Raw genomic sequence first — 22276 nt, forward strand, 5'->3', positions numbered from 1 at the left:
AGGGGGTCTGGGTGGATTTCCACGGCGTGTGGCGGTGTCCTGCCCTGCAGCCCGCTGTCCTCTGGGAGCCGGCTGGGTGGCCTTCTGCGCTCGGTGGCTCCCGTGTGGGCTCAGTCCATCATTCATGGTCGGTCCTTCTGTTTTTATGTCCATTCTTTCATTCTCTCGTTCATTCACTCGTTCCTCTGCACCACCAGGCTTACGACCTGTTTACCAGTGGTTTCTCACACCCGTTCTGTGTGAACTTAGTCCTTCCTTCTGTCCTGGTTTCTCTCTCCAGTGGCTCTCACTTCCTTCAGACATTGTGTCCTCAGTGGTTCATTTGTGCATTTAGCCCCTCGTCCAGTCCATCGCTTGTTTACCTGTGTATTTGTTCATTCTGCGATCTGTCATCCATTCATTTGCTTACGAAGGAATTTCTTCAGGCGGGTCTTTGTCCATTAACTCTTCCTTTGTTCATTCCTGGATTTGCTCATTGATTCATTTTTTAAACTCACTCATCAAACATGTCCTGTGCGCTCGTAAACCACATCCAGTGGATATCTGGTCTGATACGACCCAGCCTCGCACCTCCCTCCCGTGTTTTCTAGGCCTTCCAGAGAAAATGGCCCTTGCTGTTTTCTTAGGTAAACTCTATCAGAATGTGACAGGGTGACACTGAGGTCCCCCTGGGAGGGTTGTTCCAATCTTGGAGATTGGGAACACGGGGAGAAGTGAGTTGGGTGCAGAGGAGATAAACTCATTTTTGGACAAGTTGCATTTGAAGGTGCCATTAGGAGGCACAGGAAGAGATGTCTGGCACTTAGAAACACAGAGATAGATGGAAAAGGCCTGGGATTGCAGCAGGAGGACCGGGGTGGGTCTCCCCTCTGTGGTCCTCTCGTGGGGACAGGGCCTGCAATCAGCAGGACCCAATGGTCTCTTCCTTTCCACCTCCCACTACACGGGGCATAAGCAAGAAATGGTGAGGTTGGAAGCAATTGTCAATGATGTGTTCTATTTTGAAATTGGTTTTGGGCTCCTGAGACGGCCAGGGTGAGCTTCACTGCCGGGCTGAGCTGCTCCAGACGCCACTGAGCACCTGCCGGCTGGAACGCAGAGTTTGGAATGATGGCATCAGGCGGAAGTGGGGCATCATGGGGAGGTCTGCAAGAGACAAACATCACAGCTGACCCGGTTGGTGGTGTGTGCCTCCCGTTCCTCCCCAGCATGTGGCCCAGGGTCCCCCTTCTCTAGGCAGGTATGGGTCCCTCTCTCGGGGCCCCTGCTCCCACAGCTGGAGGGATGTGGGCAGCCAGGTGTCCATGCTGAACACTGTTTCCCAGTGGGGGGACCCTGTCAAGACCTAGAGGGGAGAGTGAGAAGTTCACTGCCCCCAGCAGCTTTCTCCTGCCAAGTTCCAGCAGGTATGAAGCCCAGTGGGTGACTCCAGGGGATGGGGCCGCTTTCCCATTTGGTCCTCCCTGGAGGGCAGGGGGGCTCTGTGATTGGCCCTCAGAGAAGAGATGAGATGCCCCCTCTGTGAGCCCCCCTTCGCAGACATCCTGGCCCTTGGCCCCGGGCGTGGGGGTGCAGACGCGAGACCAGCAGCAGGTTCCTCTTCCTCTCTGTGTTAAGAACTCAGGACTCAGTCATCTGGAGCATGGGGAGGATGTGCGATTGAGTCAGAGAACTGAAACGAGTTCTGGCAGGAGCCTTGGATCCTTGTGGCTCTGGGTAGGTCTTACCACCCCTGCCACAGAATGGGATGACAACACCCCCTCCTGGGACTCTAGGACGGTTGAGAGAGACCACAGAGGTAAAGACATTTGACAGACTCCCCCCTCATCCCCCTGGGGTTGGCCCCACACTGTCAGGGAGGACCGTGTTTTCCACACTTGGGTCCTCTGGATTGAAGTCCCAAGTGCAACAAGATGTTGTCCCTCCTGCCTTCCCTCCACACCTTCCTCCTTTCTCATCCTTCATCTTTGATTTGTTTATGATTTTAGAAACCAGAAGGAAGGAATATTAGAGATAAAAGAATCCTTTGTTTGACCTATCAGGGAAACTGAGGCCCAGAAAGGAGGAGAGGCAGGCTCCAGATCGCCTTGCCAGCCTGCCCCCTGGTCCTGACACCCACCCGAGAGCTCAGTCCCATTTTCTGGCTCTGCTGGGCTCCACCTCCCCGCTCTCTGAGGTGCCTCGGACATCGCCTTGGCCTTCTCTCCAGATGGTTCACCATCCTAACAAACTGGGCAGCAGCTTTTGAATGGCTGAATGGCTCCAGGGATTTTTTTTTTAAACGACACACATATACACAGACACACATGCACACGCACACACCCAAGCAGATTCTCTATTCTAACCTGGCTGTCAGTTTCACTCCAAAAGAAATGCACGCGATCGTTGGCCCGTGTGAACGGAGCATGGCTACTGCTGTAATCACATCCTGTTAAAAATCCCAGTGACAGAATACATTACCGGAGGAAAGGGTGCCATCTGGGAGAATTCAAGTCACCGCACACACATATCTATTTTACCTCCCAAACTTTTTTTAAACCAAGAAAGAGCAAATCATTTTTAAAGGTTACCTTGCCCTTAAAAATGCTGTGGATGTGCGTCTTTAAGCACGTGTCGCATGTGTGAACGTCAGTGTTTTATCACTTATATAATCCAGCCCTCTCGTCTTTTCCACTGTTTCGAAGACCTCGGCAAGTGACTTCCGCCCTCCCCGTGTCACTGGCAATTTCTCTCCCCAGCCCAAGGATTTGTGCTTTTTAATCCCCTCAGAGAGAGTGAAAACACAGTTAGCCGGCCGCGGAGAGAGGAGCACAGGCAGCCGGGAGAGTCTGTTGTGGATTCTCAGACCCTTCCATAGTGATGGTCACAGCTCCCATCTCTCAGGGCCTACTGTGTGCCAGGGGCTATGCTGGGCACCTGAACAAGTTCCTCATCTCTACCCCTCACGTCCCCTCTATGATCCGAACCACCACTGCCCACAGCCCAGATCCTTCCTTCCAACCACCTCCCTGATTCTACTCCTATCCCAAGTGGTGTCTTCTCCACTGAGTAGCAGGAGAGAGCTTTGAAAAACTCCAGTGCAGCTGCTTCTCTCCCCTGCTCACAACCCCCATGGCTCCCATCTTCCTCAAGGTAGAGCCAGAGTCCCCATACAGGCCCTCTGAACTCCCCGCAACCCCGCCCCAGCCACCCTGGCCTCCTTGCTGATCTTCGGGTGTCCCGGGCACATGCCCACCTCCCTCCTCTGAGCCTGTGGTTCCTGCGGCCCGGGGTGCTCTCCCCAGGGACACGCTCCCCTAGGGTCTTACATCCTTCCAGTCTGTGCCCATGTGAGCCCTTCCAGGTGAGGCCCTCCTGACCAAACGCATAAAATTGTACCCCGACTCCTTGTACCCACTCCTCACCCCACCTCCTGTCTAATTTCTCTGCCGATCACTTAGCACTTCCTGACGTTCTCTGTATGTTATGAAATCACCTTGCTATCTGCCAGCTCCCCAGCTACAGTACGAGCTCTGTGAAGGAAGAGATCTTGGACAGTTTTGCTCACTGCAGAATCCCCAGCTCCTAGAACATTGCCTGATACATAAATACTTATCATGGGAATGAATGGACCGACCTCATTTGGTGTGTGTGGAGTCAGGGGCAATCAGATAAGAAACAAGTAACAGATAAAAGTATAATTTGCAGCCCTTGTGGAAGAGAGTGACATGGGGCTGCTTTGGGCTGAGGTCTAGGAAAGCCTCTTGGAGGAGGTGACATTTGAGCTGAGACCTGGATTTTACAGACAAGTTAGCAGGCCTGGGAGGGAATGGCTTGTCTAAGACCTTGATGGTGGTGAGTCATGGAGCAGGTCTGGAGGCTCCCCCGGGGCAGGTAGGCTCAGGCTCCTGGGGAGCTCCCCTGCATACCCAGCATGGACATAGTCAGTCCTGGGTCTTGTGGTGTCCTGTGCTGACCTGGCACCGGCCTTTGCCCTGTGTTGGGATCATGACTCCATGTGGTTTCTCCTTCCTTGTAGGGCCAAGGGTGTCACTTGATGAGATCTGTGGGGCCTCAGGCATCCTTTATCCCCAGGATCAGTCACAGGGTCTGGAGTGGGGCTTCTGCTGGCAGGTTTTGAATGACCCTCCTGGAAGGCAGGTGAGGGTGTGTTGTTGAGTGTCAGCTGCACGGACTATCGAGCTGTGGGTGCCGGGGGAGATGGAGTTCATTTTATTTAAACAGAGGTGTTGAGACTCAGGGCAGAGTATGGATGTGCCTAAGGTCATGCTATGAATGGGAATCAGCATTCGGCCTTGAACTCTGGTCTCCTGCTCCTGGTCCTTCCCATACCACTGTCCGAGAAAGGAGGGCTCTGGGAGCCTGGCATCAGACATGGGAAGCCAGGGACGGGGAGAGTTCGGGCTTCTGCCTCTTTCGGGAGGGCGTGAGAGCACTGGCTGCATTTGGAAAAATAAAGCAAGGCTCAGCAGATGAGGTCTCGGAACACGTCCAAACCGAGAAGTCTCTCGAGATTTGTGCCCTGGGGTCGGTGCCAGCTGAAGTCCCTGGGGGTAGGGGGCAGAGGGGACTGTGTCTGCTTAAGGCTTGGGTGACATCTTATAGAGGAGGGGGACCCAGGGCCAGAGAGGGTGAGAGATCTCCTGAGGTGAGACAGACAGACGTGGGAAGGGCCAGAGCACCTGCCGGCTTATAGCTCAACCCGAATTGTTAAGGCAAGAGACTGTGAAACCCCAAAACAGCAGTGCATTGTCCTGCTACCCTGTCCTGATACCAGTCTCCTCCTCTCCCCATGCAGTTGCTCTCTCAAAGCTGCTTGCTCTTTGGGCTTTTTTTTTTTTTTTCCTGGAAAGATTCTTAATGAGACATAGTGTGCAGAGAGAGTAGAAATGTCCTGATGTAGTGTAGGGCGCTGGTTCCCTGTGTGCTAAATCCAGAGGTGGCAGGGGATAGGATCCGGTCTCCAGCCACTGTCATGGGTTGCGGTGGTGACATGCTGGGCAAGGGCTGGAACAGGGTGGGCTTGAGTTTAGGGTGAAGGTTAGGTTACCATCAAGAAGTGGCTGTGTGCCAGGCCCTGTTCGGAACGTGTGAACCGTCCCGTGCAGCAAGGTAACGAATTCCTCCGGATCGTTATCCCCATTTGAAGAAGGAGAAAGTAGGGGTATAGTGAGGTGGCCTCCCTGGCTGGCACAGCAGGGCTGGCCCTCAAATCCAGCTATGTCTAATGCCAGGCATAGCATCTGAGGCTCAGGAAGTCGGGCTGTTGACTGAGGTGGATTAGGACCAGCTCAAGGGCAAAGTCAGGACCGGCCTCCTGGACTTGGGCTCAGTGTTCTGAGCAGGGTTAGTGGGGAACAGAGGTGCAGGCTGAGTCCAGGGAAAGCCTGAGCTTAAGGATAGGATCCGGGTGGCCCTCGTGTGAGGATACATGTCAGAGCAGCGGGAGTGCTCCTACAGGGATTTGCCCCACGAAGAAAACATCCTGAAGGCTGATGCCTTATCTTTAAAAGCCCCATGAACTTTGCCATTGACCTCTTCATTATAGTAGGATTTACTTTAGTACAAGTGTTGCCATCGGAATCTTTGAGTAACGTTTACATCCTGGGGAGGTGTCCCAGGATGCCCCAGCGGTGGCAGTTCATCAGTTGGAAAAGCAGGGATGTGGAGCCCAGGCGGTGGTTCTGGCACAGCTGGGAGTTATGGCAGAGGGACCGGCTGTCCTGGCTTGCCCGCTACCAGCGGCTTTCCCGGAGAACGGAACCGGCTCTGCACAGCTGAGAAAGCATTACACAGGGCAGGTTGAATTAGTGATTTGCATCTAGAATGAGGAAGCAATAGTTAGTAGCCAAACAGGCTCCTTTTCGGGGAGAGAGGGGGGCATAGGGCATTGAGAGCACACGTTCTGCTGGGGGCCGCACCCAGTATTCCATTCATCTTTCCCGCCAAGGACCCTCCACACCCTTTGAGCCTCAGGTCCTCATCTGGGTAGTGAGCCCATAATGGCGTCCTTCTGCTCCATCTCAGGCACTGCTTTCCCCTCCTCAGATGGTGGTGTTAGTTTTAATTTCCACAGAACTGGTAGAAAGGAAACAGGTGAATGGGGGACACATCCCAGGGCTGAGCGGGGGAAAACATCTTCCTATTTATTCCCAGGAGAAAGAATCAGGTTAACTCAAATTAATTCAAGGCCAGCCAAAACTGAAGAGTAAAAACGAGCCAGCATTTTCATTTTCTTAGTCTGGGATTAATCTACTCATCAGCTTAGCTCTTGCAGGGAAAACATGCTTCTTCTATAGTTTTCAAGCTGAAAATAATGCCTCATTAAGTTAAACATATGGACTTGAGAACCGTGTTGATGTCAGCCAGACTAATGAAGGCCATTACGGAAACACGCGATCGTTGGCAGAGGGGCCCCTCCAGCCCCTTGGAGCTCTCTGCAGACGTGCTCAGCCGCTGTGCTAGGGACGGAGTCCTCCAGGGAGACAGGGAGGTGGGAGGAGAGGATGGAGGGAGAGAGAGGGAGCGGAGGATGTTCCTGCTGCCTGGGCCATCCTCATGGATGACGTTGCCTGGTTAATTCAGGCAGTCTGGGTGCCTTGAGGAGGACATGAGAGTAAGGGAGGATCCTTGTGTAATGTTTCCAGGATGAGCGAAGCTGGTTTTAGCCTCTAGACAAGAAGGAGAGCTTTGGGGTTTGGGGCTTGGGCATCCAGCCCCAGATTTGGCCAACCTTTATTGAGCCCAAACACCGTGCTTTTGACTACATCATCGAGCACACCTACATACGGAAAACACCTCTAGAACAATACGCCCAGGGAAGCCTCGGGGACACCCAGGCGGGGCTTTTTGCCCAGCGTGGATCACAAGGCAACGCCAAAGTGTGATGTCATGATGTACCCAATGTCATCCAGTTTTAAGGGAGACAGCTGAGACTTGAACCCTGGTCGGGGTGACTCAGGGTGGAGAGACCTCCTCACAGCCCACACAGACACCCTCGCTTGGATGCGTTGTCTGTAAGACCCTCCCGGCTCCCATTCTCTTAGGGTCTGCAGAGCCAGTCTCAACCTGCATGGTGGAGCGCCTATGTGACCGCACGCGTGGCTACAAGGTAGAGAGGAAATCACACGAGTCTGACTCAGGAACTCACCTGCCCCCAGTCCGTGGCCAGGCTCCTCTCTGGATAGGTTTCCTTATCAACAAACTGGGAATTTGAATGGTTCCCACTCCACAATCCTGTGTGGGGCCTAAATGAGCTAATAAAAAAAGCCCCTGACACACAGCAGGTGCAGTTGGGGCGGTGGGTGGCACTAGTCCTTCCCGCTCTGAGCTGGGTTTCTGGCCCATCCAGTCAGGATCTGTCCCTGGCAAAGGGCCCCCGTGGGTAACTGCGGAGATGCAGAGCTGACCTCCTGAGGTCCAGCCCCAGGCATGCATTCCCTGAGTTGCCAGGGGGAATGCAGAGATGGCTCCCTGATCCCTGGGTGTCCACAGCCTACTGGGGAAGATAGGGAAAATGGCACCAAGAGATCCAGGCTGAGGGTGGAGCTGGGAAGAGAGGGAAGCATCTGACGGGGAGGGGAAAGCCCCTGGGAGTGGCTCAGACCAAAGGGGCTGATGGCTAGAGGCCTGGCCCAAGGCTGGGGGAAGAGAAAAAACAGACATTCAGATCTGTAGCCTCCAACATCCCATCCTCGCTGGTGCTGACACGCTGTCTTCTATGCATTTATTCATGAGGGAGTGACCATCTGTTGAGCCTGTATCAGGACCCAAGTACGATCCTTTACTTTGTGATCTCATTTGATTCTCAAATACAAAGGCCGACTCTGCAAGCTGGTGGTTGTTATCTGCGTGTGTCTGGCGAGGGACAGGGGCTCCCCAGTGTCCAGCAAGTGTGCCAGGATTGTCCCACTTCCAGGTGGCAGAACTAGGGCTCGCTCCTGCTGAGTCTGACCCTAACGGCCATGGTTTCCACACAGCAGGTCCTCTTGGAAAGTGTTCGTTCTCCCCACAGACTCCCTGTTCCTTCCTGGGTTGGCTCCAGCCAGGACATGTCCAGTGGGGGAGACATGACCCACTGAGCCCCTCCTGTCTGGCCTGCAGGAGCCCCTGTGTGTCAACATGGCCCTGAGGATCTTGGTAAGGCCTGGGAGCCACTCTTAGGATGCAGAGCTGATGTTCCCCTGATGCAGGGCGAGCCAGCCCTTCACCATGACCCCGCGAGCCCCGGCTTTCTCATAGAGTGCGCTCTGAGCACGGGAGCTAGCAACTTCATTTCAGGCTGGGGTACTTCATGCAAAGTTGGTGAAATGCTCTTTCTTTCCAGTGTTACTCTGTCTGCAATTGTCTCTTTAGTGCTGCTCTTCCCTGTGTGCTCTAGGAGGACAGGGTCCCTTCGCCTGACATACAAGGTTAAGCACGTAATCAATGGTTGTTGAATGACCGGATGAAGGAATGGCTGGAGGGAGACATGCATTCTGACAACTGTCTATTCACGGTCTTTCCAGATAGGGGAGAAATTCCTCTGGTCTTCAGGAGTAAAGATGGTGGTTAAGAGAGATTTAGGAAGAGGCAAGATCCTAGCAATGTGGAAAGATGTGAGTGAAACTGCTCTGGAATGGAGGTCTGGTCTATCAGTTAGCTCCTATTGTATAACAGTGTTGCAAAATTTAGTGGCTTAAAATAACAAGCATTAATTTCGTTTAGGAACCTCTAGGTCTGCTGGGTGGTTCTATTGCTGCGGGCTGGGCTGTGCTGGGTTGTGCTGAGCTAAATAGCACTTCAGGATGGTAGATATGTCGGCTGGAGGCTGGATGGTTTGGGACGGCCTCTACCGGGACGGTTTATCTCTGCTCCTTGTGTGTTCTCCTCCTGCAGGAATGAGAGAGCATCTCTAGAGTTGTTCTCATAGTAAGGGCAGGTGACAAAAAGGAGAGCCGGAGTCTCCAAGACCTCCTGGGGTTTAGGCTCAGAAATAGTACAATGTCATTTCTGCAGCACCATATTGGCCAAAGCAAGTTATAATAAAGGCAGCTCAGATTAAGAAGTGGGGAAGCAGATTTTACTCCTTGGTGGAAGGAGTTGCAAAGTCACGTTGCAAAGGGCGTGAGCATGGAGGTCTGCAGATGGGAGTCGGCGGGAGGTGAGAGACTGAAGTGTGTCGGCCTTGGCATCAGACAGATCTGGCTGGGATTTGCAGCTTGGGTGCTTGAGGGCAAGTTACATAGACTCCATGAGCCACAGTTTCCTCACCTGTGAAATGGGTGTAACAATATTATTTAGGGCATTTGCTAATTGGGAGCCTTCCATGAGATAATATGTGGGAAGTGCTAGCATAGGGCTAGGCACGTAGAAGCTCCCCATGGCTGGGAGTCAATGGCAGTACTCGGGTCCATGTGGTATTTTTTTTTACTGAGGGCATTCTGACATTGGGTCCCGGGACACTTGTCCACTAGCAGAAGTCAGAGTCTTTGGAAATCGTGTCTCTGTTAATGTATTAGAATTGAAAGGCTATCCCTGGTGTTCTCTCAGCCTCTAGAAAGGGTCTCTGCTGCTCCATAGTCCCTGCCTGGCCTCCCTTTCCTGATGGACTGTGGCACTGGGGCACTGGGGCACTGGGGTGGCGTTTCGGGTCTCCTCACTTCCCACCACCCCCACTCCTGTGAGGACACCTGGTGTCCAAAATGCGGGGCTACGGGAACTGTTCCCCGACACTCATGGGGTTTGCGGAACAGAGAGCCCTCTGGGGGTGACCTGTGAGGGGCCCCTCCATCCCCACACGGGGCTGATTTGTTCTGAGTCTTCCTTAATCATCCTCTCCAGACTGGGAAAAGAAGTTTAATTTCAGGGGAAGGAGAGATAATTAAGACTTGTGAAGCCTTGTTGAGGACAGGGCTCCAGGGCTCCGGGGCTCTGGGCACAGCAGCCCATTTTTATCATTTCTTAGTCTTTGTCAAAGGCCCCCCTCTGTGAGCGACTGGCCACTTAGCACTTGTTAATGGATCTAACTTTCATGGGCTCTAGGTGTTTCCTTGGAATTGATCTGCCCGTGAAGAGTATGCTTTGGAGACTTGAAATAACCATCAGAGAGCCTTAAACGGATTACACTTTATCAAGAGGGGAAAACAATGTGCTTGAAACATGCACTACTAGAAGACAGAGGGCTTCCCGGCTGTGGAGCAAGGAGGGGGTGTGTGTGTGCAGCTGTTTCCAGGGGAGCCTGATGTCCCAGATCATTTTCTTTATCATATGAGTTGGCATTTCCTACTTCTGTCCCCATCAGCTCTGCCCCAACAGAGAGAGGGGTGTCAGAGTCACTCCCCTCCCCTCTGGGGGGAGGTCCCGGCTTTGCCTGGAGAAGGGAGGAGGGGAGGGGTCCTACTCTTTCCTCTGCTGGGGAATGGCCTCTGGAGACACCGGGCAAAGGGGGTGCAGGGCCCCTAATCCTCTGGGAATGTGGTCCTGTGGAGATATCTCACCGGAGACAGGAGCATTGAGATCAGCTCCCCCACTCCCCACCCACCAGTCCTTCCCTGACCACAGAGACCAGAGGAGGGGGCTCTGTCCATGCAGATAATCAGGCAACAGATGTTTGCGGAGGGCCAGCCTGGGCCTGGCTCTGTGTCTGGGCTGGAGATGCGGGAGCCCTGGAGCCCAATCTCCGTCTGGGGTCATGTCAGCCTCTAACCTGCTCACAGCCACCTCTGTCCTCTCACCCTGCTTTGTGTCCCCTTAGTGCACGCCACCCCCTGACTCTCGATACAGCTGAGTCTGTTAATGTCTGTCATCCCACTAAACGTCAGTTCCACGAGGCTGGGTTTTCTGTCCCTCTCAGAGCTGTGTCCTGGCACATGTTTTGTGAATGCCATTGGATGTGCTCTCATGGAGGGAACAGGAGGAATGGAGAGCCAATGGTGTCCTCCGTGGGCAGCCTTCCTTGGCGGGTAAGGGTGAGCAGTTGGGGACAAGGGCAGGGCACCCAGGACTCTGCAATGTCTACTGAGAGCATCCAGGGCAGGGAGCACCCTGGGCTCAGAACCAGCCACCTCCAACCTCCCAGGACCAATGTCAGCACCACCCCCACTCTCCCCAGAGACGGACTCGACCTTGCACTGCGGCTGGGCCTGAAGATCTGCACAACCCCCGCCAGCCTTGGCCCCAGCCCACTCCATAGGTGGAAAGTGGACCTGCTGGGGTTTCTCAGCTACATCTTGGTCATTGGCCTTCTGCTCTCTGCTCAGCGTGGGCCTCAGTAATTTGTGCCCTTTGTGAGGCAGGCAGCAGAGCTGCTGGGAGGCTTGGTCTGGCCATCCCTGAGCTGCTTCTTTTTGAAACCCTGCAGAATGTTTGGATGGAAAGGAGGCTCTTCCCCGTGGGGGAGCTTTGATGAGCCTCTAGCTTTGAACCCCTTCACTCACAACACTCGAACATGCGTGACACCTGCTAATGGGGCCTCATGAGAGCAGCCGGAATGGCACTGCTGATCCCAACAGGCAGCTGGGGGAGCACAGGTGTGCCCCAGGCCCAGGGCCCAGGCCAGTTGCAATCTTGGGGTTTCATGTAGGCTTGAGTGGGTGCTGAGTTCTGGAAGGCGTGGCTCCAGAGGATTAGGGAGACTGACAGGGAGTCACTTTTGTGTCTGGGCTCAACATGGGGTGGGAGAGAAGCCTGGGTCCGACCAGGGTGGGTGAAGGCAGCAAGGTCATAGCTGGGATCAGACTCAGCCATCGAGAGCTGGAGTCTGGATAACAAAGACCTGGGTTCAACTCCCAGCCCTGCTACCTGTGAACCTGAAAGCATCACCTCGGTTTCTTCATCTGAAAAATAAGAATAATCAACCTTTTATTTTTATTAAAAAAAATTTTTTTTTGAGAGAGAGAGAGAGAGAGAAAGAGTGCAAGTGTCGTGGGAAGAGGGGTAGAAGGAGAGGGAGAGAGAGAATCCCCAGCAGACTCAATCTAACCAACCTGAGATCATGATTTGAGCAGAAACCAGCAGTCAGATGCTTAATGGACTGAGTCACCCAGGAGTTCCTAGAATCAACCTTTTTAATTTTTTTTAAAGATTTTTATTTATTTATTTGACAGACAGAGATCACAAGCAGGCAGAGAGGCAGGCAGAGAGAGAGGGGGAAGCAGGCTCTCCGCTGAGCAGAAAGCCCGATGCGGGGCCCAATCCCAGGACCCTGAGATCACGACCCGAGCCGAAGGCAGAGGCCTAAACCACTGAGCCACCCAGGTGCCCCTCAACCTTTTTAATTTTTAAATGAAGCAGCGATAAAGAGCCAGACTCCAGAGCCAGACTGCTTGGATTCCAGTCCTGGTTTTGCCACTTACTAGCCAGGTGAACTTGTCACCTCACTGAGCCTTAATTTCTCATCTGTAATGAGTGGCGATGGTAGGGTTACTATGAGGATTACATGAATATATATTTCATGAGCTTAAAGGAGGGGCCTGGACATTGTGAGCATGTAAGGTGATTGCTATTATTATGATTATAATTTATAACTGTTCATGTGCATTCTCTGCTCAGAGCCCTCACTGGGTTCACATTTTGTTTAGTGTAAAACTCAGAGTCCTGGATGGCCTGGTGGATGGCCACTCCTCTGAGCTCATGTCTCCTACCCTCCCTCCTCTCTAGTCACTTGGTATAGCCCTGCCTCAGGGCCTTTGCACTTACTCTTTCCTCTGCCTGGAATGTTCTCTGACTGAGGCTCATTCCCTGGCTTTCTTCAGGTTTCTATCAAATCCCCATCCCTGGCCACAGGCCCCTCCCTTCTGGCTTATCCCTTAGCCTGCTTTGTTCCCCTTCATAGTGTTAATCTGACATTAAGTTATCTGTCTGTTTATTGTTGATCTCTCACTGAAATTGGATCTCCACAGGGCCAGGCAAATGAAGAGTTTTGATTGGCCAGACCACGGTCACACAGTCAAGCCCAGGGCCAGGATGGAGCCCATCCCAGTCACAAAGAAGGAGAATGGAAGGGGTAGATCCTGCCCCTCTCCTCCTTAAAAATAAAAACAAACAAAAAACAAACAAAAACCAAAAAACCCAAACCAGGGATCCATATGGCAGAAGGGGACAGAAGGGGGTGAGGTGAGCTGTTGACCATAGAGGAGGTCAAGATCAGGGGCCATTTATGGAGTGTCTCCTGGGAGTGGGTATGTTAGGTCCACCATCCACTTAACCTTCCTGACAGTCCTCAGGGAAAGGGGGTGGAACTGCTGGTTTTCAGAGGGGAAGGCAGAGGCTCAGTGAGGTGACCCATGAGCAAGCATCACCGAAGGTGGCTGAGCAGTGGGGGCAGGGGGGTGGTGCGAGGCTCCAAGGCTCCTGGGACTTGGATGAACCTGTCCTGAGGTCCTGCGGGTGCAGCTCTAACCCTGGAGGGCGGGGGGTGGGGGTAGGGGTTGTCCTGAGCTGCTGCTTTTCCAGCAAGTCCCTGGGTGATATCGCTGCGGCTGGTCCACGGAGGGCTGGCTGAGGACCCAGGGTTGTCAGAGCTCATCTCGCTCATGTGTTCACATTACAAGTGTTTACTGAGGGCCTGTGGTGTGCTGGTCACTGGGACAGAGCCATGAGCAAGATGGGCTCGTTCCTGCCCTGTGGAGCTCACATGCTGGCTGGAAACACAGATAAGGATGAGCCCAGGGACATGGGCTTGATTTTGCAATTCGGGGTGGGGGACCTGAGGCCTATAGAGGGAAAAGGAGGTGTTTTTTTTGCACTTTGAGGTGAGTAAGCTGGGATTCAGAGAGGTGAGCTACTTGCCTGAGTGACAAAGATGGTAAGTGACTGAGCAGGAGGCACAGCCAGCAGCATGACCCCCATGGCTCAGGTACCCCACCATGTCCCCCAACTCCCCACCGGGCTCTGCCTGGAGGAAGCCTGCAGAGGGCCCAGACTCTTGTTTTTGCTGTCTACTCCTGCAGGGTCAGGAGGGTTGGGGGAGTCCTGGCGGGCTCTGCTCTGCGGCTGACCATGATGGTGATCATGAGCCCTCAAAGCTGCACCAGCAGACACCTGGGAGCAGAGCAGCAGTGAGTGCAGTGGTCGGGGCAGGGACCTGAATCAGTCACTCAGACCGGTGAAGATTGGGCAAATTTGTTACCTTTGCAGGGGTTCCTTCAGCTGTAACATTTGGATAGTGCTGGTCCTTTCCTTAGAAGTTGACCTTGAGAATTAAGGCAATCGTGGCGCACAGTAAGCCCCTGAGCAATGGGAGCAATGGTCTGGTTGGTGGTCTTATCGTTATTATGATGATCATGGATCAGAGAGTCTGAGGTTCATTCCCGTTCCTGGTGTCCATCAGCCCTGAGCCCCTACATCTGTACAGCCTGGTCTTGTTCTGCTTTACTCTTTCTGCTCTAGGTACTACCTAAAGATGATTTCTTTCTTGGAAGCTGCCTAGGGGAGGTAGGATGGGTTGTGTCTGTCTGTCTGGAGTTTGAATTATACTTTCCCAAAGAAACATTGTTATTCATGGCTGTTAGTGCTAGAAGCCATTATGGCTTTTATCTTACTAATTATAGTCTATAGTAGAGTTTTATGAAACTATATATACCGACTTTCAAAAAACTTATGGAACATATTTCTAAGTTGTTAGAAAAACGAATACCCACCCTGTACCTATTGTGTGTTGGGCATTGTGCTAAGTACACTGCATATGTTATTGTAGTTAAATTTTGCAGCATCCCAATGATATTGATGGCATTAATCCTGGTTTAGGAAAGAAGTGATTGATGCTCAGAGAGGCTAAGACATTTGCCCAAATTTTCTAACTATTAAATGTTGGAGTCAGAGTCAAAACCTAGATCTCTCTGATACACTGGACCTGCAAATAAAATCATTACCTTTTGATATAGTTCTACTGACAATACAGCTTTACAAAGAAGAAGGAAGTAGAGATTTATCGGTTTCTGAGAATGTTGACATATGTCACCACCTGATGGCAGCTACTAGAATTGCAGGCCAAGTGCTTTCTAAAAATACCACCCTCTTCTGAGAGATTGCAGCCTCGCCTAACAAATCAGTGTCTACCAGAAGGTTCTGGCTCAAAGGGGAGCCCTGGGGTCAAACCAGTCTATCCAGACCATTCCTTGGGCTGCAGCAATTGGCTCAGGGATAGGCATGTGACCCAGCCAGAGCCATTGTTTTACCATGAGCTTTTTACTGGGGCTTCTGAGAAATAAGCTCTGGCTCTTCTCACTGAACTTGAACTAGATTCTTCCCATTGAGCTTGAACCCAGAAGTTCATGGGCTAGAGTGGTTGCTACCATTTCAGGTGTAACCTGACAATGAAGACAACACATGGAGGAGAAATAGAGAGAATTGTGGTCTTGATGCCATCACTGGGGACCCTAGTAAGTTGTTCCCGAGTCGGTTCTAACACTGCAAGCTCCCAGTACCCTAGTCACTGTGTTGATCCTCTTTTTGCTTGAGCCAGAAATGAATTCTAACAGGTTAACGAACTCACAAAAAGAAACTCAAGTAGGAATAGGGTTAAGATGCCTTGATCTCAATGTAGAAAACGACCAGGCATCTTGTGACCTGCAAGTCGTCTGGCAGAGACCCTCTCTGACTCTCTGTGCCTTCCCTGCCGTTCTCTCCCACTGGCTCTGCAGGATGACTCATCTCTATTTCCCTTTACCGAGGTTTTTCTTTTCTTTTCTTTTTTTTTTTTTTTAAAGATTTTATTTATTTATTTGACAGAGAGATCACAAGCAGGCAGAGAGGCAGGCAGAGAGAGAGGAGGAAGCAGGCTCCCTGCAGAGCAGAGAGCCCGATGCGGGGCTCGATCCCAGGACTCTGAGATCATGACCTGAGCTGAAGGCAGCGGCTTAACCCACTGAGCCACCCAGGCACCCCATCTTTTTTTTTTTTTTTTTAAAGATTTTATTTATTTATTTGAGAGAGAGCACATGAGCGAGGAGAAGGTCAGAGAGAGAAGCAGACTCCCCAGAGAGCTAGGAGTCTGATGCGGGACTCGATCCCAGGACTTCAGGATCATGACCTGAGCCGAAGGCAGTCGTCCAACCAACAGAGCCACCCAGGCGTTCCCCCTTTACCTAGGTTTTAAATTTCCTAGTAGACTGGCTTCTCTGCTCACTGGTGACTCAAGATAATAATGGCCTCTACCGGGGGCTGCTCTGATTGGTTCTCTGTGGATGTGTAACTTTGCCTCCATGTTCCAAACTGAAATTCCCAGAAGAGACAATCTGATTCTTTCAGCCTGGATGAAGTGCCCACTCCAGACCTGCTAAACTGTGGGGCTTGAAGAAGATCCTCAGCAGGCCTTGGGCTGATAAGAAGAGATGTGCAGGAGAAGAATAATTGGCATTTCTGCATTGATGAGAGTTGTAGTTCTGTTTTGCAGATACAGAAACGCAGACTCAAAGAGGAAATGATGTGCTAAGATCTTGCAGCTGGCGAGTTGTGGATGCAGGATCCATACCTCGTTCTGCTGGACCTTGAACTCCATGGTCTTTCCACAATTGCCTGCCCCAGAGTTCTTCTGTGTGTTGCCCTCAACTGCTCCTCCAGCTGGCTCACTCTGCCAGGTGACCAGAGCAGGAAGTAGAAAAGCTGACTTCCCCAAGAAGGGAGGTTACCACGGGCGTGGGCGATGAGGGGGGGGGGTGGGGGGGATGTCCATATTCACCCCACGCAGCATCTCCGACATTTACAGTTTCCTGCTACATCGGGCAGGCCCTGGTTTCCCTTCCAGAGACAGGCCTGGACAGTCAGTGCTGAATTATTTAACACAAATAAGAATTTAATTAAAATTTCATAGCAGTCGCTGTGTTTTACCCAAACAGCTAAGTGATGGCTTTGCATGTGTGCCCGAGTCCAGCAGTCCCACCGCTAAGCTTTCATGTGAAGACTTCCAACCTCCATAAGTCAGTTCTGATCACAAGCCCTCCCTTGATGGCTGTGAGTCTGGGGTGGGACAGCGTCCTGCAGACACAGTGCACTGTGACTGTCAGGGACACAAGACCTCTCAGGAGCAGGGCTGGGCCTTTGCCCGTGTCTACACAGTCCCCACCTCCAGTGTCAGCGATGATCTCAGACCTTCACTCAACAGGACCGATGTGCTGACTCCTACAGGTGGTCGGTGTGGCCAGGACTCAGAGATTTCAAGGCATAGTGGGGGCAAGGAGGGGCTTGGGCCTGCTCTAGAGAGAATCCAGACTTTCCAGGGATATGGTGGTGGGTAGCAATTATATCTCAATAAAACTGAAGGACAAAACAAAACAAAACACAAAACCTCAAAAAGAAGAAACATCTACAGGGAAGGGGGAAGGGTGGGCATCTGGGCAGGAAAGAGATCTAATCTTGGAAGAAGAACAGTTGGATTCAGAGTTGGGAGATGGGGCTTTGGGCCAGACTCTGGGTCAGTCTGGTGACTTCTAGGTCGCTCTGGGCCTGGGTCCCGGACTTCACATCTGCAGGAGGAGAGGTTTTAGCGAGATACCTTCATGTCCCCGTCAGCTCGGCGTGATCCATGTTCTCCTGGCCCCCACAATGGCCAGGGCTTTCCCAGCTAGAATCAGTGTCCTGCCATAGGAAGGATGTGCTCTTGTGTTGGGAGACCCTGGGGAATATTCATCAGGGCTCTGGCCTTCTCTGAGTGGTGCTCCCCATCAAAGCCACCTGTGCATGAGCTTCCACCCCTTCCACATGTCAAGGTCATTGCTCCAGCAGCACTGCCCTTTCTGAGTCATCCATGTTCCTCCCACCATGGGTTTATCCTCATCAGAGCAAAACATGGCATCATGTCTCCCATAACGGACTCCAGCTACAGTCCCATTGCATGGCTTCCTCTTACTGTTACTTTGTTTGGTGGAGTTTTCTGCACTTGTTCCTGTCTGCTCTTCCTCTCCTAGGGCGTCTTGCCTGCTGTACTGTACCCGAGGAGCCCCTCCACCCCTGGACCTGCTTTAGATGCTGAGACCCCAGGCCTTGAGCCTGATGACATCCTTGATGGGCTTTTTCGGGGGGGAGGGTCTAGGGACAGGGTAAGGGTGTTCTGCCTGTGTCTGTTGGCTGACGAGTCACCACATCTCAGCCCAGATCCAGAGCGAGGAACACAGGACGCACCTCTCAGGGGGAGGAGTGTCAGCAAATTTGCAGACCTGTTTTGAAACTGCCACATGCCACGTAGATCATTCTCATGCAAAGTTCTACAGAGGCCTGAGGGTCTTCCTGCTTCTTAACAATTCCATCAAAGATAGAAACTTTCTGAGTGTCCTGGATGAGATAAGAGAGATGTGGGTACGTGTGAACCCTCAGCCTCATTTCTGTCCTGCAGTCCGACCCCCTGCTTCAGGAACAGTTGTTCTCCCCAATGAGGGGAGTGACTCTGGGCTTTGGACCATCAGATAGATGACAACTCCCCAGACCGAGGGAGGGGACAACGGGGTATTAGTTGCATATTGTGGACACTGCTCTTCCCAGGGAACAGAGGGAGAAAGAAACTCTGTGGGCCAGATTCTGTGTCTTGGTTTCCCACATTTTCTGCCTCATAATAAAAAAGTTATCAAGCTTTTTTCTGATCCTGAGAGCTTGAAATATTTCTGATCTGAGTCATTGTTAAGTAAAACACCAAGTTTAATAGTGGGTGTCCTAGACAGGCAGGACTAGAAGGATGATCTGTATAATGGATCCACTAGATTTAATTGTTTAATAATATTTATACATTAATATTATACATTTAACATTAACACATGTATACATATGCATACATATATAAAATCACAGTGTCACAAGTGAGAGGTATTTACAGTACAGAAGAATCTCACGCTTCCGCCCTTTACAAAAGGATTTGCCAATGGCTTTCTTGAAGTGCTATGCTCTCGGGGGAGCAACAGAGAAGGACTTTGATTTTCAAACATTTACCTTTCATGCTCCAGTGCAACCTTAAAAGCACCTTCAATTTATGTTTAACATTCTTTTCGATGCAACCAGTGTTTCCTCAAGCTCCTGTAAGTACTGGACACCGTGTGCAGCACAGTGCGGGGACAGGTGAGTAAGACCCATTTTGAAAGGGCAATGGACAATAAATGTTCTCACAGAGGTGACTCTTAAACAACAATGTGCTCGGGAAGCTGGCATTAGGGCAACTCTGGAAAATCTTGAGCATTGTCTGCAAACATCACCAGCAGTTGAGCCCGGAGATGAGCCCGCGGTGTCCCTGGCTGGCGGGGAGACCAGAAGGGTTTGCAAGAGAGGGAGGAGAGAAACCACGCTTCCTCTGCTCTCTTCCCCCACTGACAGGCATACTTCACAAAAGTTGCATTTTTTGATAAACAGGACAAGATGTTGACATGATGGCTTTTGAAGCTACCACAAAAGCCATTAGTGAAAACCAGGGACAAGTCCCAATTCACCTCAAAAAGGCAGGTGAGGTGATGGCACCTTTAGGGTTTTGTCCCCAGTGAGCAGGCACTTTCTGGATAATGAAGCCCATGTCCAGGGTCATCTACCCGATTTTGAACCTGTTTATGCCTCTGATGTGTGGTGTGTGTGTGTGTGTATGTATGAGTCCCTGAGAGAGGTAGGGTTATTTCTCCTTTTGTTCTTTTTTTTTTTTTTTTTTCCGGAGAGCGGGTTCTTTCACTTAGTGATATGCATTTAAAGTTCCTCAATGTCTTTAAAGCCCATTTCTTCTTAGTGCTGAATACTATTCCATTGTCCGGACATACCACAGTATATTTACCCATTTATCTACTGAAGGACATCTTGTTTGTTTCAGAGTTTTGGAAATTATGAATAAAGTTGCTACAAACATCCATGTGCAAGTGTTGGGATCTTTTATTTCCTTTTCTTTCCTAATTGCTCTGGCTAGCACTTCCAGTACTATGCTGAATATAAATGGCAAGAGTGGGCATCCTTGCCTTTTTCCTGATCTTAGCAGAAAAGACTTCAGTCTTTTACCTGTGAGTATGATGTTTCCTGTGGGCTTTTCATATATGATTTTATTATGTTAAGGTTTTTTTTAAATTCCTAGTTTGTTAAGTGTTTTTATCATGAAGAACTTGTGGCAGGACTAGATTGTTGCCTTCAATGCTTCTTGTGCTTAGTAAAAATAAGTAAATTAATGAAAAAATTAAAAAAATAAAATAAAGTCTTGTAGCAACCCTTTGTGTGGGGTGGGTTTTCCAGAACAAAGTGTGTCGAGCCTGTAGGCTTAGGTTTTTCTCTTTGCACCACTCTTCAGAGATGGTCTTTTTTGCATGCTCTGTTGGTTTTTCAGTCCATCTGTTTGGCTCTAGGCAGGAAAGCAGTGTTTCATTTTATAGATGAATCAGAGAGGTTATCCTCTCTGTTCAAAGTCACACAGTCAACACCTGCCAAGAACCCTGATCTCTAACAGCGACAACCATCACCAGCAACAGTAACGGAGCAGCCTGGCAATGACATGCGTCAGGGGCTCAGTGTGTACTGGCTGTGGGCTGTGGCCATGTGTGGGCTGTCCTGCATCCCACCTAGTTCAACTCTGCTGTAAACTGACGAGGTGTGGACTCCCACCTTCAATTTATGTTTTCATGGTGCTTTATTTTGTCAGTCCAAATACAACAACAATATATGTTTATTTAAAAAGATTTCAAGCAATAAAGTAAGAGTCCCCTTCTTCCCGTGCCCTTAGTCCCATTTAACAATTGAGGAAATTGAGGCACTTCCTACATAATGCAGGCTTTTCCCTCATGAATGCAAAACTGGGCTCTCATGTGCCTGGTTTAACACCAGTAGTTCAGTGATTCATGGGGAAACTGAGGCCCCAGGGAGGTTTCAGACAGTTGGAAACAGTTGGTTCCCTTGAATGGAGTGTTTTTATACTCTGGGTCATTGATGGTAAATCAGTATTCAATTATGCCCCCCAGTATGGTGCCTGCCTCCCTGATCAGGGAGAAGAGAGAAAAACAGTCTTGATAAAATCTAAATAGGGGTGTTCTGAGAACCCTGGATGGAGACAGCTGCTGGTGACTCATGAGGAATCCATTAATTTGAGGCTGATGAATTACCTGGGCAGGTGCCTCTGCCACCGGCATCCTGACTCAGGGCAGAGAAATTACTTCTCTGGCGCTGGTTATCTGGAGCAAGCTGGTCCATTTTTCTCTTTTATTACCATTACATTTCAGGGAACTGTCTGCTGAAGTCCCCCATCCCACCCCCCTTTTCTAAATGTTGGATTTATTTGATGACTCCACCAGGCTGGGGCTGAGGGCAGAGCGGGCCCTGCAGGGAGGAGGACTCGGCCCCTGAGCAGCCCGCCCCAGTGTTCTCCCCATGGCTGTGATGGGTGGTGGCGGGAGAGCCTGCCGTTCATAACTGTCATCCCATTGGTGGTACAATAAATTCTCCTTCCTTCTCCTGCTCTGTGGATGGCAGAGTCCAAATCTGAGGCAGTTGTGAATGGCTGAGGGTGGGAAATCTTTGGGGTATGTGGGAGGGGCATCTCCAAAGGAGACCCACATTCCTTTGGGGTGAATATTTCACGTCAGTCCCGGGAGACTCCTGACTGGAGGAGGACATGCCCAGGCTCCGAGTCCTTCTTAACACTAATGATAACTAACACGATTGGTGCTCCCTTTGTCCCAGGCTGGGTGTCACGTGCTTCATCCAAGTTACTTCCCCCCACTCCTCATGACAGCCGTATATTACAGATGAAGTACCAAGGCACAATGCGGGTGGAGGTCCTTGCCCAAGGGCACAGAGACAGGACGCGGCTGGAGCTCCAGCTCAGGCAGAGGACCCCACACACCTTTGCAGGAGAGGGAAGGACCAATGCATGACGGGAAGTTCCTGAACATCGGCCCACCCAGCCCATTGTGTGTGTCCACAGTGCGGGAGGCATTCATTCATGGGTTCATTCATTCATTCATCATGCGTTCATTCATTCACGCATTCATTCATTCGCTCGCAAACCTATACTGAGTGCCCATTTTTTTAAGTCTGGCTCTGGGTGAGGCGCTGGTGAGACCGTGGTAAAGGAAACAGTGATTCTGTCTTCATGGAGCTCAGAGTCAAGCAGGAAAGACAGAACACTGGAGAAGTCAGGACAGTAGCATCAAGGGGACCAGAGGACCGCAAGGAGGCGGTCCTGAGGGTGTGGATGGCTCCTCCCACCGGGAGGAGGTGGAGCCAATAGGACGCCGTGGAAACCGTCCATGACTACATGCCCTCCTGCCTGTTCCAGTGGTCAGAACCCTGCCTCCACTCTGAGAATGAGCCTGGGCTAATCCGCTGAGGATGAGGAACCGTGGTGGCCCCTGTC

The sequence above is a fragment of the Lutra lutra genome, chromosome 4 (assembly GCF_902655055.1).
Source record: "Lutra lutra chromosome 4, mLutLut1.2, whole genome shotgun sequence".
In the NCBI taxonomy this organism is placed as follows: Eukaryota; Metazoa; Chordata; class Mammalia; order Carnivora; family Mustelidae; genus Lutra; species Lutra lutra.